The sequence below is a fragment of the Chiloscyllium plagiosum genome, unplaced genomic scaffold (genome assembly GCF_037043375.1).
Source record: "Chiloscyllium plagiosum isolate Xiang-an unplaced genomic scaffold, Cpla_swu_hap1 HiC_scaffold_9, whole genome shotgun sequence".
Classification (NCBI taxonomy): domain Eukaryota; kingdom Metazoa; phylum Chordata; class Chondrichthyes; order Orectolobiformes; family Hemiscylliidae; genus Chiloscyllium; species Chiloscyllium plagiosum.
Window position 1 is genome coordinate 62,808,663 of NW_028270147.1, and position 15,133 is coordinate 62,823,795.

General features: G+C 46.7%; 1 protein-coding gene across 2 annotated transcripts in view; it reads right to left on the reverse strand.

Annotated features, from left to right (window-relative positions):
* Nucleotides 1-15,133, reverse strand: part of LOC122554781 (ubiquitin-conjugating enzyme E2 U-like) — a 72,626-nt gene that overhangs the window by 18,822 nt on the left and 38,671 nt on the right. The window lies entirely within an intron of this gene.

Genomic DNA, 15,133 nt, shown 5'->3' on the forward strand with positions numbered 1-15,133 from the left:
AGTATTTAGTGGGTATGAATTTTATGAAATGTGGCTAAATGAAAAGTGTGAACTTGAGTTCTGTTTAAATAAAGTTATATTTTGGAGTATAAATATCTGAGTCAGTATGGTGAATGGCTTGGATGTTGTGATATTCCCATGAATCTGCTGCCCTCATCTTTTAAGATGATGGTGGTCACGGGTTTGTTGTGTTAAAGCGTTGGTGAATTTCTGCAGTGCATCTTGTAGATGGTACACACTGCTGTTACTGAATGTTGTTGGTGGAGGATATGAATGTTTGTGGATTTGGTGCGAATTAAGAGGGCTGCTTTATCCTGGATTATGCCAACCTTCTCGAGTGTTGCTGGAGTTGCACTCATCCAGGCAAATGGCAAGCATTTCATCCCACTCCTGACTTGTACATTGCAGATGGTAGACAGGTGTTTGGAGCTTTAGCTCCTGTAGTCACAATATTTATGTGACCAATCATGGTTTCTAATAAACACTAGGATGTTGGTAGTGGGGGATTTAGTGCTGGTAGTACCATTTAGAGTTGAGAGGTGATAGTTAAATTCTTTCTTGTTTCAGATGATGATTGCCTGGAACTTGTGTGATGTGTGATACTACTGCTGATGAAACCTTCCATTATTTTGCTGCTGATTGAGAGTAGAATGATAGGACAGTAGTTGGATTTGTCCTGCTTTTTATATATAGGATGTACCTGGGCAATTGTCCACATTGTCAGGTAAAAGACAGTCTTGTACCTGAACTGGAATAGCTTAACTAGTGGTGTGGCAAGTTGATCATGCCTTCAGCATTATTGCCAAAAGCTGTCAGGACTGATAGCCTTTGCTGTATCCAGTGTTTGCAACCATTTCTTGGAATCATGAAGAGTGAATCGAATTAGCTTGAGACTAGCATCTGTGATGTCGGGAACCACTGCAGCAGTCCAGATGGATCATCCACTCAGCATAAGAGTCGAGAGTATGGTGCTGGAAAAGCACAGCAGGTCAGGCAGCATCTGAAGAGTAGAAGAATCAACTTTCTGGGCATAAGCCCTTCATCAGGAATGAGGCTTGTGGACCAGAGGGCTAAGAGATAAATGGGAGGGGGTGGGGTGGAGGGTAAGGTAGCTGAGAGTGTGATACGTAGGTAAAGGTGGGGGAGAAGGTGATAAGTTGAAGAGGAGGGTAGAGCGGATAGATGGGAAAGGTAATGGACAGGCAGATTACTACCTAAATGGAATCAATTTAGGTAAAGGAGCAGTACAAAGAGATCTGGGTGTTCTTGTACACCAGTCAATGAAGGTAAGCATGCAGGTACAGCAGGTAGTGAAGAAGGCTAATACCATGCTGGCCTTCATAACAAGAGGGATTGAGTATAGAAGCAAAGAGGTTCTTCTGCAGCTGTACAGGACCCTGGTGAGACCACACCTGGAATATTGTGTGCAGTTCTGGTCTCCAAATTTGAGGAACAACATTCTGGCTATTGAGGGAGTGCAGCGTAGGTTCACGAGGTCAATTCCTGGAATGGCGGGACTACCTTATGCTGAAAGACTGGAGCGACTGGGCTTGTATACCCTTGAGTTTAGAAGACTGAGAGGGGATCTGATTGAGATATATAAGATTATTAAAGGATTGGACACTCTGGAGGCAGGAAATATGTTTCCACTGATGGGTGAGTGCCGAACCAGAGGACACAGCTTAAAAATACGGGGTAGACCATTTAGGACAGAGATGAGGAGAAACTTCTTCACCCAGAAAGTGGTGGCTGTGTGGAATGCTCTGCTCCAGAGGGCAGTGGAGGCCCAGTCTCTGGATTCATTTAAGAAAGAGTTGGATAGAGCTCTCAAGGATAGTGGAATCAAGGGTTATGGAGATAAGGCAGGAATAGGATACTGATTAAGGATGATCAGCCATGATCATATTGAATGTGGTGCAGGCTCAAAGGGCAGAATGGCCTACTCCTGCACCTATTGTCTATTGTCAAGAGGGTGGTGCCGTGTTGGAGGCTTGGGACTGGGATAATGTGGGAGGAGGGGAAATGAGGAAACTGTTGAAATCCACATTCATCCCGTGTTGTTGTAGGGTCCCAAGGTGAAATAAAAGGCATCGGATGGTAAGGGTTTGGCGATGGAGGAGGCCCAGGACCTGCATGTCTTTGGCAGAGTGGGAGGGGGAGTTCAAGTGTTCAGCCACGGGATGGTGGGGTTGGTTGGTATGGGTGCCCCAGGGATGTTCTCTGAAATGGTCTGCAAGGTGGCATTCCACTTCGGGTGCAACGGATACAGTAAATGATATTGGTGGAGATATGGGTAAAATTCTGTTAGATGGGGAAGGATGCTTGTGGGTCTTGGACGGAGGAGAGGGGGAAGGTGTGGGCACAGGTTTTGCACTTCCTGGGGTGGCAGGGGAAGGTGCCAGGAGTGGGTTTTGGGCTGGTAGGGGGTGGCGTGGATCTGATGAGGGAGTCGTGGAGGGAACGGAATGCTGGTAGGAATGGGGAGGTAAATATATCTTTGGTGGGGTCCGTTTGTAGGTGACAGAAGTGGCAGAGGATGATGCGGTGTATACGGAAGTTGGTGGGGTGGAAGGTGAGGACTGAGGGGTTCTGTCTTTGTAGTGTTGGGAGGGGTTGGGTTCAAGGGCGTAGCTGTGGGAAGAGAAGGAGATATGCTGGAGGGCATCATCGACTAGGTGGAAGGGGAAATTGTAATCTTTGAAGAAGAAGGTGATCTGGGATTCTCGCCATCTGACACCTGGAGGAAGAACGCCTCTGAAACCTGGGACTCTGAAACCACACGAGATCCATGTGGATTTCAATAGTTTCTTCATTTCCCTTCCCCCCCACATTATCACAGTCCCAAGTGTCCAACTTGGCACCATCCTCTTGACCTGTCCCATCTATCCGCTCCACCCTCCTCTCCGACCTATCACCTTCTCCCTCACCTTCATCTACCTATTCCATTCTCAGCTACCTTCCCCCCAACCCCACCCCACTTCCATTTATCCCTCAGTCCCTCCCGGTCCATAAGCCTCATTCCTGATTAATTCCTCATTCCTATGCCCAAAACATTGATTCTCCCGCTCTTTGGATGCTGCCTGACATGCTGTGCTTTTCCAGCACCACACTCTCGACTCTAATCTCCAGCATCTGCAGTCATCACTTTTTCCTAGCATAAGATAAGAGCCCAAAGTATTGGAGTAGTATATTGGTATGGGTAGAGAATTCGCTCATTGGCAGCAAACAGCAAATGGAGATAAGGGGCTCTTTTTCGGCAACTGTAATCAGTGGAGTTCCACGGGGATCAGTGCTAGATCTGCAACTTCATTATGATTGGAGGAAGGAAGCAAATGTACTGTCGTCAAAGTTGCAGCCAACACAAAAATAGGCAGAAAGGCAGATTGCTAGTGGGATGCAAGCAGTTTACAGAGATGATTTGGAGATTCCGGTGTTGGACTGGGGTGTACCAAGTTACAAATCACACAACACCAGGTTATGGTCCAACAGGTTTAATTGGAAGCACTAGCTTTCGGAGCGCTGCTCCTTCATCAGGTGGTTGTGGATTACACAATTGTAAGACACAGAATTTATAGCAAAAGTTTACAGTGTGATGTAACTGAAATTATACATTGAAAAATACCTTGATTGTTTGTTAAATCTCTCATCTATTAGAATGGCCATGATAGTTTCACTTCTTTCATATGTAAATCACAAAACCTTTTTTAAAAGTTACATTTTCAGGTTAACTGTAACAATTGGTGCCAGCGCAGATAAGATGTTGAGATGTTAAAGGTGTTAGCCCCCTGCCTGGAGAAGTAGCCTGGTCCGGTCCATGAGTGGGTGCATACCTTTGAACACAAAGTGTCCTTGCTGCATCAGTGCTGCTGGTGTCAGTGCAGTATCAAAGTGCAGAAACATACTGTGAATGGATTGGAGATGTACCAAGAGGGGTTCTTCAAGGCGGGCACATGTAGGTTGCCGATGTCCACAGATATATGGTGCATGTGGCCAGTGCCTATGGAATGTGGCCCGAGATTGAGGTCGTTTAGAGGAAGTAGTCAGCTGAAGTTGTCAGGTACCCACTCCACCCTCTACATCGATAATTCTGGGCATCCAGTTTGCTAGCGACTGGTGATAGCATAGCAAACTGCATATTAATGAGATGAGATCTTAATAGGCAACTCAGTGTTCCCTCATGAGAATCTCACCTCGAGGCCTGGAACTTAGATAAAAAGTGCAGTAAATTGCTCTAGAGGTTAATACAAGCCTCATCGGACTTCTCTCACTAACGTGGTTACGCTATCATTCTGTGAGTGTGACTATATCAGGCCTTTGCTTGACTAGTCTGTGAGACAATCTCCCAATTTTGGTACTAGCCCTCAAAATGCCAGTAAAGGGTAGTATGTTGTAGGGTTGACAGGGCTGAGTTTTCATTGCCGAGGTCAATGCCAAGTTGACCATCCTTCTCTTGAGACATTTTCACAGTTGATCCAAGTGAGTGCCTTACTGGGCCATTTCAGTGGGCAATTAAGGCCACATTCTGGGTCGGGGGTCACATCCCAGACAGATCAAGTCAGGATGGCAGTTTTATCTCCCTAGAGAGCATTAGCGACCCAGAAAGTTTCATGACCACCACTCGACTTCTAATTCTAGACTTCTATTGAATTTCAATTCAAGGAAGGGAACATAGCAGTACTTTGGGATGGAATTCCACAGGATATAGATAGTCAATGAATGACTAGCCTTGTAGCAAAGAAACAGAGGGACAGTCAGAGCAGAGTAGTGGAAAGATCCGGAAAAGATGATGATGCAAAGATCTGAAAGTGAGAATCAAAATATTCAAATTGAGTTGCAGAGACACAGGAGATTGGCAGAGCTAATAAATACAGAGAACTTTGAACTTTGCAGAAAAAGATGGAATATGAGAGAATATTTTGGACAAAGAACAATTTACCTCTACCAAGTCTGAGATCACGTAAAATTGTAACAAACGTGGTTTGAACTTCCTGTTGTGTATGTATAAGCTCCAAAGTATATTCTAATCATGCAGAGGAGCTTTTATTAAGATTTTTAACTAAAAACAGAAAATGCAGAGCATGAACGAAATTGTTTTCAATTGTTGCTTTACCAACATGGATTAACTAAATCTTATAGTAATACGTTGTTAGGCAAGTGATCCGGCACCCAACTGGCTTCTCAATTTCAGATGGTAGTCTGGCAAAGCCTCAATAAGAGGAAGGAAATGGAAATCAGAAGGATTAGTGCAGATAGTTCTCTTGTAGCTTTTTGATGGCTTGTTTAGGGCAGGATTTACAAAAGGAGAGGAAATGGCTCCTTCGTTGGGATAAGCAACAATCACAAAACCATAAATTTGCCCACGGGAAATTTTTAAAAAAAATTCATCTTCTTTTGAAAAAAGATAGACTTTTCCACTTAATGTAGTATTAAACCATAAGAAAGGTTCCATGTCCCTCAGGTGTTGAATGAGTGCTACATCACTGAAATGATGGAGCTCAAAGGGTCAACACACATTTCAATGATTATTCTCTTTCCTGCAAATCACAACTATCCCCAAGCAACAATTTAGACAGGAGAATACAGGAGTCTGAAGGCCCCTGTTTAACCTCAGGGTATGTTAAAATTTGAGATATTTAAGGAAAAGCCATTGAGCATTACTTATAACAAACATATGGAGATAATCTTCAGGAGTTTTTGAAAAATTAAATCATATGTTCAGATCTCACAGGTGTGCAGTACTGAAAAGATTATTGTGGAATTGATACTGAAAACAAACAAAATTTCAATAAATACCAGTCATGATTTAGTCAGTTTTCCTGACATTCAAGTGAGTAAATTTCCAAATAATTGTACCCATCCTTCAAAAAGGGGAGTAGATGAATATTAGATTAAAAATGGATCATTTTTCTCTGTAGAAATACTGTAGGTTTACAGAGCTTGCTATTGTTGAAATGTAAATTTGCCACTTCACAACTTGCTGAGGGACATAAGGTTGACATGAACATGAGATGTTGATACTTACATGATAAAATACCCACCAGATACAACTGAAAATATGGCCTTCTTCACTGGAAAACATTTATAATGGTATGTCTAAATCTTCCCTAAACCACCACTCTGGCACTGAAAATTAACTTATATTAATATGCATCTCTTTATCTCAGATTTGAATTATTGTTGGAGAATGGAAACTTTTTTTCCTATAATTCTTCTGGTCCCTTTTTATCTCTCTCTTGAATACATAATCCTTCACTTTGTTCATTTTGTTTTTTGTGCCTTAATAGAAATTGGGCTGAATTTGATCTGAAGTAGTTCAAGGGTCAATATTGTCAAATTTCATGGAGGGTTTCTCTATGTGAGGCCCCATGAGGTTTCTCACTCTACTAAACTCACCTCATTAACTATGTACCATATCCTTATGCCATGTCTCTCGGCACAGACGGCAACATTCCCCATTGTGAACCAGGTCAAGCACAAGCAGGCCTGCAGTTGCCCCACACTGTTCATGTGAGTTGCTGTAGACATATTCAATGGAGGGAAACTGTGCTGAAAGGAACCTCGAGGTCTTTGTGGATGAGTTGGTGCAGAGGACGGACTGTCCGTTTCCCCCAGAGGACACTGTAACACAGACTCTCCGGCTGGGTCTGTGCTTGCCATCCGGATCAGGGCAGTACACACAGTTTGGAGGAATGCCCAACAATGCAGAAAAAAGGTCAATGACCATCTCGGCTCCACGAGGGTAAGTATCACCATATTCTCTCTGCTACCTCACACACACTATCTCTGCAACCTCTCACACACTATCTCTGCTACCTCACACACACACTATCTCTGCTACCACTCACACACCATCTCTGCGACCACTCACACACCATCTCTGCGACCACTCACACACCATCTCTGCGACCACTCACACACCATCTCTGCGACCACTCACACACCATCTCTGCGACCACTCACACACCATCTCTGCGACCACTCACACACCATCTCTGCTACCTCTCACACACTATCTCTGCTACCTCACACACACTATCTTTGCTACCTCACACATGCTATCTCTGATACCTCACACACGCTATCTCTGCTACCTCACACAAACACGATCTCTGGTACCTCTCACACAAGCTATCTCTGCTACTTCACACGCTATCTCTGCTACCTCACACACACTATGTCTGCTACCTCACACACACTATCACTGCTACCTCACACACGCTATCTCTACTACCTCACACACACTATGTCTGCTACCTCACACACACTATCACTGCTACCTCACACATGCTATCTCTACTACCTCACACAAACACGATCTCTGCTACCTCACACATGCTATCTCTACTACCTCACACATGCTATCTCTGCTACCTCACACACGCAATCTCTGCTACCTCACACACGCTATCTCTGCTACCTCACACACACTATCTCTGCTACCTCACACACACTATCTCTGCTACCTCACACACACAGTGTCTGCTACATCACACACACTATCTCTGCTACCTCACACACACCCTATCTCTGCTACCTCACACACACAGTGTCTGCTACCTCGAAAACACGCTATCTCTGCTACCTCTCAGACAAGCTATCTCCGCTACCTCACATACGCTCTCTCCACTACCTCACACACGCTATCTCTACTACCTCACACACACACTATCTCTCCTACCTCACACATGCTATCTCTGCTACCTCACACACGCTATCTCTACTACCTCACACACACTATCTCTACTACCTCACACACACTATCTCTGCTACCTCTCACACACGCTATCTCTGCTACCTCTCACACACGCTATCTCTGCTACCTCACACACGCTATCTCTGCTACCTCACACACGCTGTCTCTACTACCTCACACACTCTCTCTGCTACCTCTCACACATGCTATCTCTACTACCTCACACATGCTATCTCTACTACCTCACACACGCTATCTCTGCTACCTCACACACGCTATCTCTGCTACCTCACACACGCTATCTCTGCTACCACACACGCTATCTCTACTACCTCACACGCTATCTCTACTACCTCACACGCTATCTCTACTACCTCACACACACTATATTTACTTCCTCCCACACACGCTACCTCTGCTACCTCACACACGCTATCTCTACTCCCTCACACAAGTTATCTCTACTCCCTCACACAAGCTATCTCTACTCCCTCACACAAGCTATCTCTACTCCCTCACACAAGCTATCTCTACTCCCTCACACAAGCTATCTCTGCTCCCTCACACAAGCTATCTCTGCTCCCTCACACAAGCTATCTCTACTCCCTCACACAAGCTATCTCTGCTCCCTCACACAAGCTATCTCTGCTCCCTCACACACGCTATCTCTGCTACCTCACACACGCTATCTCTGCTACCTCATACACGCTATCTCTGCTACCGCTCACACACTATCTCTGCTACCTCTCACATACTATCTCTGCTACCTCTCACATACTATCTCTGCTACCTCTCACATACTATCTCTGCTACCTCTCACGCACACTATCTCTGCTACCGCTCACACACTATCTCTGCTACCTCTCACATACTATCTCTGCTACCTCTCACGCACACTATCTCTGCTACCTCACAGTGCTATCTCTACTACCTCACACACGCTATCTCTGCTACCTCACACATGCTATATCTACGACCTCACACGCACTATCTCTGCTACCTCACACACGCTATCTCTGCTACCTATCACACGGTATCTCTGCTACCTCACACGCTACCTCTGCTACCTCACGCACGCTATCTCTGCCACCTCACAAACACGCTATCTCTACTACCTCACACACGCTATCTCTGCTACCTCACACACGCTATCTCTGCTACCTCATACACGCTATCTCTGCTACCTCACACACGCTATGTCTGCTACCTCTCACGCACGCCATCTCTGCTACCTCACAGTGCTATCTCTACTACCTCACACACGCTATCTCTGCTACCTCACACACGCTATCTCTGCTACCACACACGCTATCTCTACTACCTCACACGCTATCTCTACTACCTCACACGCTATCTCTACTACCTCACACGCTATCTCTACTACCTCACACACACTATATTTACTTCCTCCCACACACGCTACCTCTGCTACCTCACACAAGCTATCTCTACTCCCTCACACAAGCTATCTCTACTCCCTCACACAAGCTATCTCTACTCCCTCACACAAACTATCTCTACTCCCTCACACAAGCTATCTCTACTCCCTCACACAAGCTATCTCTGCTCCCTCACACAAGCTATCTCTACTCCCTCACACAAGCTATCTCTGCTCCCTCACACAAGCTATCTCTGCTCCCTCACACACGCTATCTCTGCTACCTCACACACGCTATCTCTGCTACCTCATACACGCTATCTCTGCTACCGCTCACACACTATCTCTGCTACCTCTCACATACTATCTCTGCTACCTCTCACATACTATCTCTGCTACCTCTCACATACTATCTCTGCTACCTCTCACGCACACTATCTCTGCTACCGCTCACACACTATCTCTGCTACCTCTCACATACTATCTCTGCTACCTCTCGCGCACACTATCTCTGCTACCTCACAGTGCTATCTCTACTACCTCACACACGCTATCTCTGCTACCTCACACATGCTATATCTACGACCTCACACGCACTATCTCTGCTACCTCACACACGCTATCTCTGCTACCTATCACACGGTATCTCTGCTACCTCACACGCTACCTCTGCTACCTCACGCACGCTATCTCTGCCACCTCACAAACACGCTATCTCTACTACCTCACACACGCTATCTCTGCTACCTCACACACGCTATCTCTGCTACCTCATACACGCTATCTCTGCTACCTCACACACGCTATGTCTGCTACCTCTCACGCACGCTATCTCTGCTACCTCACAGTGCTATCTCTACTACCTCACACACGCTATCTCTGCTACCTCACACATGCTATATCTACGACCTCACACGCACTATCTCTGCTACCTCACACACGCTATCTCTGCTACCTATCACACGGTATCTCTGCTACCTCACACGCTATATCTGCCACCTCACAAACACGCTATCTCTACTACCTCACACACTCTATCTCTGCTACCTCACACACGCTATCTCTGCTACCTCATACACGCTATCTCTGCTACCTCACACACGCTATGTCTGCTACCTCTCACGCACGCTATCTCTGCTACCTCACAGTGCTATCTCTACTACCTCACACACGCTATCTCTGCTACCACACACGCTATCTCTACTACCTCACACACACTATATTTACTTCCTCCCACACACGCTACCTCTGCTACCTCACACATGCTATATCTACGACCTCACACGCACTATCTCTGCTACCTCACACACGCTATCTCTGCTACCTCACACACGCTATCTCTACTACCTCACACGCTATCTCTACTACCTCACACACACTATATTTACTTCCTCCCACACACGCTACCTCTGCTACCTCACACACGCTATCTCTACTCCCTCACACAAGCTATCTCTACTCCCTCACACAAGCTATCTCTCCTACCTCACACAAGCTATCTCTCCTACCTCACACAAGCTATCTCTCCTACCTCACACAAGCTATCTCTCCTACCTCACACAAGCTATCTCTCCTACCTCACACAAGCTATCTCTGCTACCTCACACACACTATCTCTGCTACCTCACACACGCTATCTCTGCTACCTCACACACGCTATCTCTGCTACCTCACATCCGTATCTCTACTACCTCACACACGCTATCTCTACTACCTCACACACGCTATCTCTACTCCCTCACACACGCTATCACTACTACGTCATACACGTTATCTCTACTAAGTCCCACACACTATCTCTGCTACCTCACACACGCTATGTGTGCTACTTCACAAACACTATCTCTGCTACCTCACACACGCTATCTCTACTACCTCACACACGCTATGTCTACTACCTCACACACGCTATCTCTACTACCTCACACACGCTATCTCTACTACCTCACACACGCTATCTCTACTACCTCACACACGCTATCTCTGCTACCTCACTCATGCTATCTCTGCTACCTCACTCATGCTATCTCTGCTACCTCACACATGCTATCTCTACTATGTCACACACACTATCTCTGCTACCTTTCACACATGCTATCTCTGCTACCTCACACACTCGATCTCTACGACCTCACACGTGCTATCTCTACTAAGTCACACACACTATTTCTGCTACCTTACACACATGCTATCTCTGCTACCTCACACACGCGATCTCTACGACCTCATACATGCTATCTATGTTACTTCACACACACTATCTCTACTACCTCACACACACTATCTCTGCTACCTCACACACGCTATCTCTGCTACCTCACAAACGCTCTTTCTGCTACTTCACACACACACAGTATCTCTACTACGTCAGACAGGCTATCGCTGCTACCTCACGCAGGCTATATCTGTTACCTCACGCAGGCTATATCTGCTACCTCACGCAGGCTATATCTGTTACCTCACGCAGGCTATATCTGCTACCTCACGCAGGCTATATCTGCTACCTCACGCAGGCTATATCTGTTACCTCACGCAGGCTATATCTGCTACCTCACGCAGGCTATATCTGTTACCTCACGCAGGCTACATCTGCTAGCTCACGCAGGCTATATCTGCTACCTCACACAAGCTATATCTGCTACCTCACACAGGCTATATCTGCTACCTCACACAGGCTATATCTGCTACCTCACACAAGCTATCTCTCCTACCTCACACAAGCTATCTCTCCTACCTCACAGACGCTGTCTCTATTACCTCACATACACGCTATCTCTACTCCCTCACACTATCTCTACTCCCTCACACTATCTCTACTCCCTCACACTATCTCTACTCCCTCACACAAGCTATCTCTACTCCCTCACACACTATCTCTGCTACCTCACACACACTATCTCTGCTACCTCACACACACTATCTCTGCTACCTCACACACGCTGTCTCTGCTACCTCACACACGTTATCTCTGCTACCTCACACACACCATCTCTGCTACCTCTCGCACAGGCTATATCTGCTACTTTACACACGCTACCTCTGCTACCTCACACACGCTATCTCTGCTACCTCTCACACTCGCTATCTCTGCTGCCTCACACACGCTATCTCAAATACCTCATACACGCTATCTCTACTACCTCACACAGACTCTCTCTGCTACCTCACACACACGCTATCTCTGCTACCTCACACACACGCTATCTCTGCTACCTCACACACGCTATCTCTACTACCTCACACACGCTATCTCTACTACCTCACACACGCTATCTCTATTACCTCACACACGCTATCTCTGCTACCTCTCACACTCGCTATCTCTGCTACCTCTCACACTCGCTATCTCTGCTACCTCTCACACTCGCTATCTCTGCTACCTCTCACACTCGCTATCTCTGCTACCTCTCACACTCGCTATCTCTACTACCTCACACACGCTATCTCTACTACCTCACACGCGCTATCTCTGCTACCTCACACGCGCTCTCTCTGCTACCTCACACGCGCTCTCTCTGCTACCTCACACGCGCTCTCTCTGCTACCTCACACGCGCTCTCTCTGCTACCTCACACGCACTATCTCTACTAAGTCACACACACTATCTCTGCTACCTCACACGTGATATCTCTACTACCTCACACATGCTATCTCTGCTACCTCACACACGCTATCTCTACTACCTCACACACGCTATCTCTGCTACTTCACACACGCTATCTCTGCTACGTCTCACACGCTAACTCTACTACCTCACACACGCTATCTCTGCTACCTCTCACACTCGCTATCTCTGCTGCCTCACACACGCTATCTCTACTACCTCACACACGCTATCTCTGCTACCTCTCACACTCGCTATCTCTGCTACCTCTCACACTCGCTATCTCTGCTACCTCTCACACTCACTATCTCTGCTACCTCTCACACTCGCTATCTCTACTACCTCACACACGCTATCTCTACTACCTCACACGCGCTATCTCTGCTACCTCACACGCGCTCTCTCTGCTACCTCACACGCGCTCTCTCTGCTACCTCACACGCGCTCTCTCTGCTACCTCACACGCGCTCTCTCTGCTACCTCACACGCGCTCTCTCTGCTACCTCACACGCGCTCTCTCTGCTACCTCACACGCACTCTCTCTGCTACCTCACACGCACTATCTCTACTAAGTCACACACACTATCTCTGCTACCTCACACGTGATATCTCTACTACCTCACACATGCTATCTCTGCTACCTCACACACGCTATCTCTACTACCTCACACACGCTATCTCTGCTACTTCACACACGCTATCTCTGCTACGTCTCACACGCTAACTCTACTACCTCACACACGCTATCTCTATGACCTAACATATGCTATCTCTGCTACCTGACACACATGCTATCTCTGCTACCTCACACACATGCTACCTCTGCTACGTCTCACACGCTATGTCTACTACCTGACACAAGCTGTCTCTGCCACCTCACACACGCTATCTCAGCCACCTCAGACATGCTATCTCTGCTACCTCACACACTCTATTGCTGCTACCTCTCACACATTATTGCTGGTACCTCACACACGCTATCTCTGCCACGTCTCGCACACTATCGTTGCTACCTCACACACACTATCTCTGCTACCTCACACACTATCTCTGCTACCTCTCGCACACTATCTGTGCTTCCTCTCATACACTATCTGTGCTTCCTCTCACACACTATCGCTGCTACCTCACACTCCCTGTCTCAGCTACGAGGCCCATAGCCCAGCTAGGCTCATGGTCTACCCCTCTCACTGTTGTTTGCTCCCACCCATCCTATCCCCCCACCCTACTTACCCTGCATGGCCTCTGTGCTTCCACCCCACTGACTCAGAAAATCTTTTCCTCACCTCCACTGGCACTAACCCCCTTCTAACTCAGTCATTCCCTCCCTTCCTCTCATTTCAGGGAAGAGGTGGAGAGAGCCACAATGGGCAGTGGAGTGCCTGACATTCAGTTCCTCATGGTGACGAGTGAACAGATCCCACACTGATATCTGTGTCATTCCTCGGTCTTCCCGTAACTTCCTGGAACTGGTTGCACTGGAGCCAGACAGTTGGACACGACCTACTGCCTAGATTATAGAGGTATGAACCCAATGACCCTGGCCACCTTAACTGACTGTGTCCCAAGCTCATGGACTGATAGCAGAGGTGCTTTTGATTTACTGTGCCAGTATCCCCCAAATGACATTATCTCCCTTACCTTGATAGAGGACTACTGCCCTTAGACTTGAAGACATAGCCATTTGGATGATGCACATACAGTGTGTTTGCTACTGGCACAAGTGTAATATGAGACTGACATAGCGTGGTGTGCTGCAGCAACATGTCCACCATCTTGACTGATGACTGCTGGCAACCAGGACAAGCTTCCTGAATTTGTGTCTTTGCTGAAAGGCAAGGCAAGACAGACGTACTGTGAGCCTTTAAGCTCTGGCTGAGGAGGAGGAATGTCAGGGCATTCAAATAGACAAAATGTGAGTGCCCACTAAGACAGCAAGTGAGGAGCCCTCAAAAGCACCCTGGCCCAATTGATGCGATCGATGCTTGTTCCGGTGTGCAAAATGGCCTAGCAGCAGCAGCACTCTAATGAAAGGTGCCAGCTGGATTCAAAAGGCAGCGTTAAAGTGGAATACTGTCTTGCTTGTGGATTAACAATGTGCCATAAGGGTACATGAGGCTGGCATATGGTCTATGCCAATGTCTGTAGACAGGGTGCATGCCCATAGACTGTGCCCAGAGATGTTTCCAACTGCTGGAGGGTCAGAGAAGTAAAGTAACAGTTTTGACTTTGGAATGAAGAATTATTGCCATCTTGTTGCCTTTATCCAATGGGTGAGAGAATTGGCCAAACTGACCAGTATGGCACAACATCACCCTGTGTTCCTGGTAATTGGTATGGATCAGAAGTACTTGAGGGACAGGATAGGCTAACATACAAACAACAATGAAATGTGCTGGGATAGAAAGAAAACATGATATTATGAAAATATAAAAGAAGAAAAGGAGCATTTGGTGCA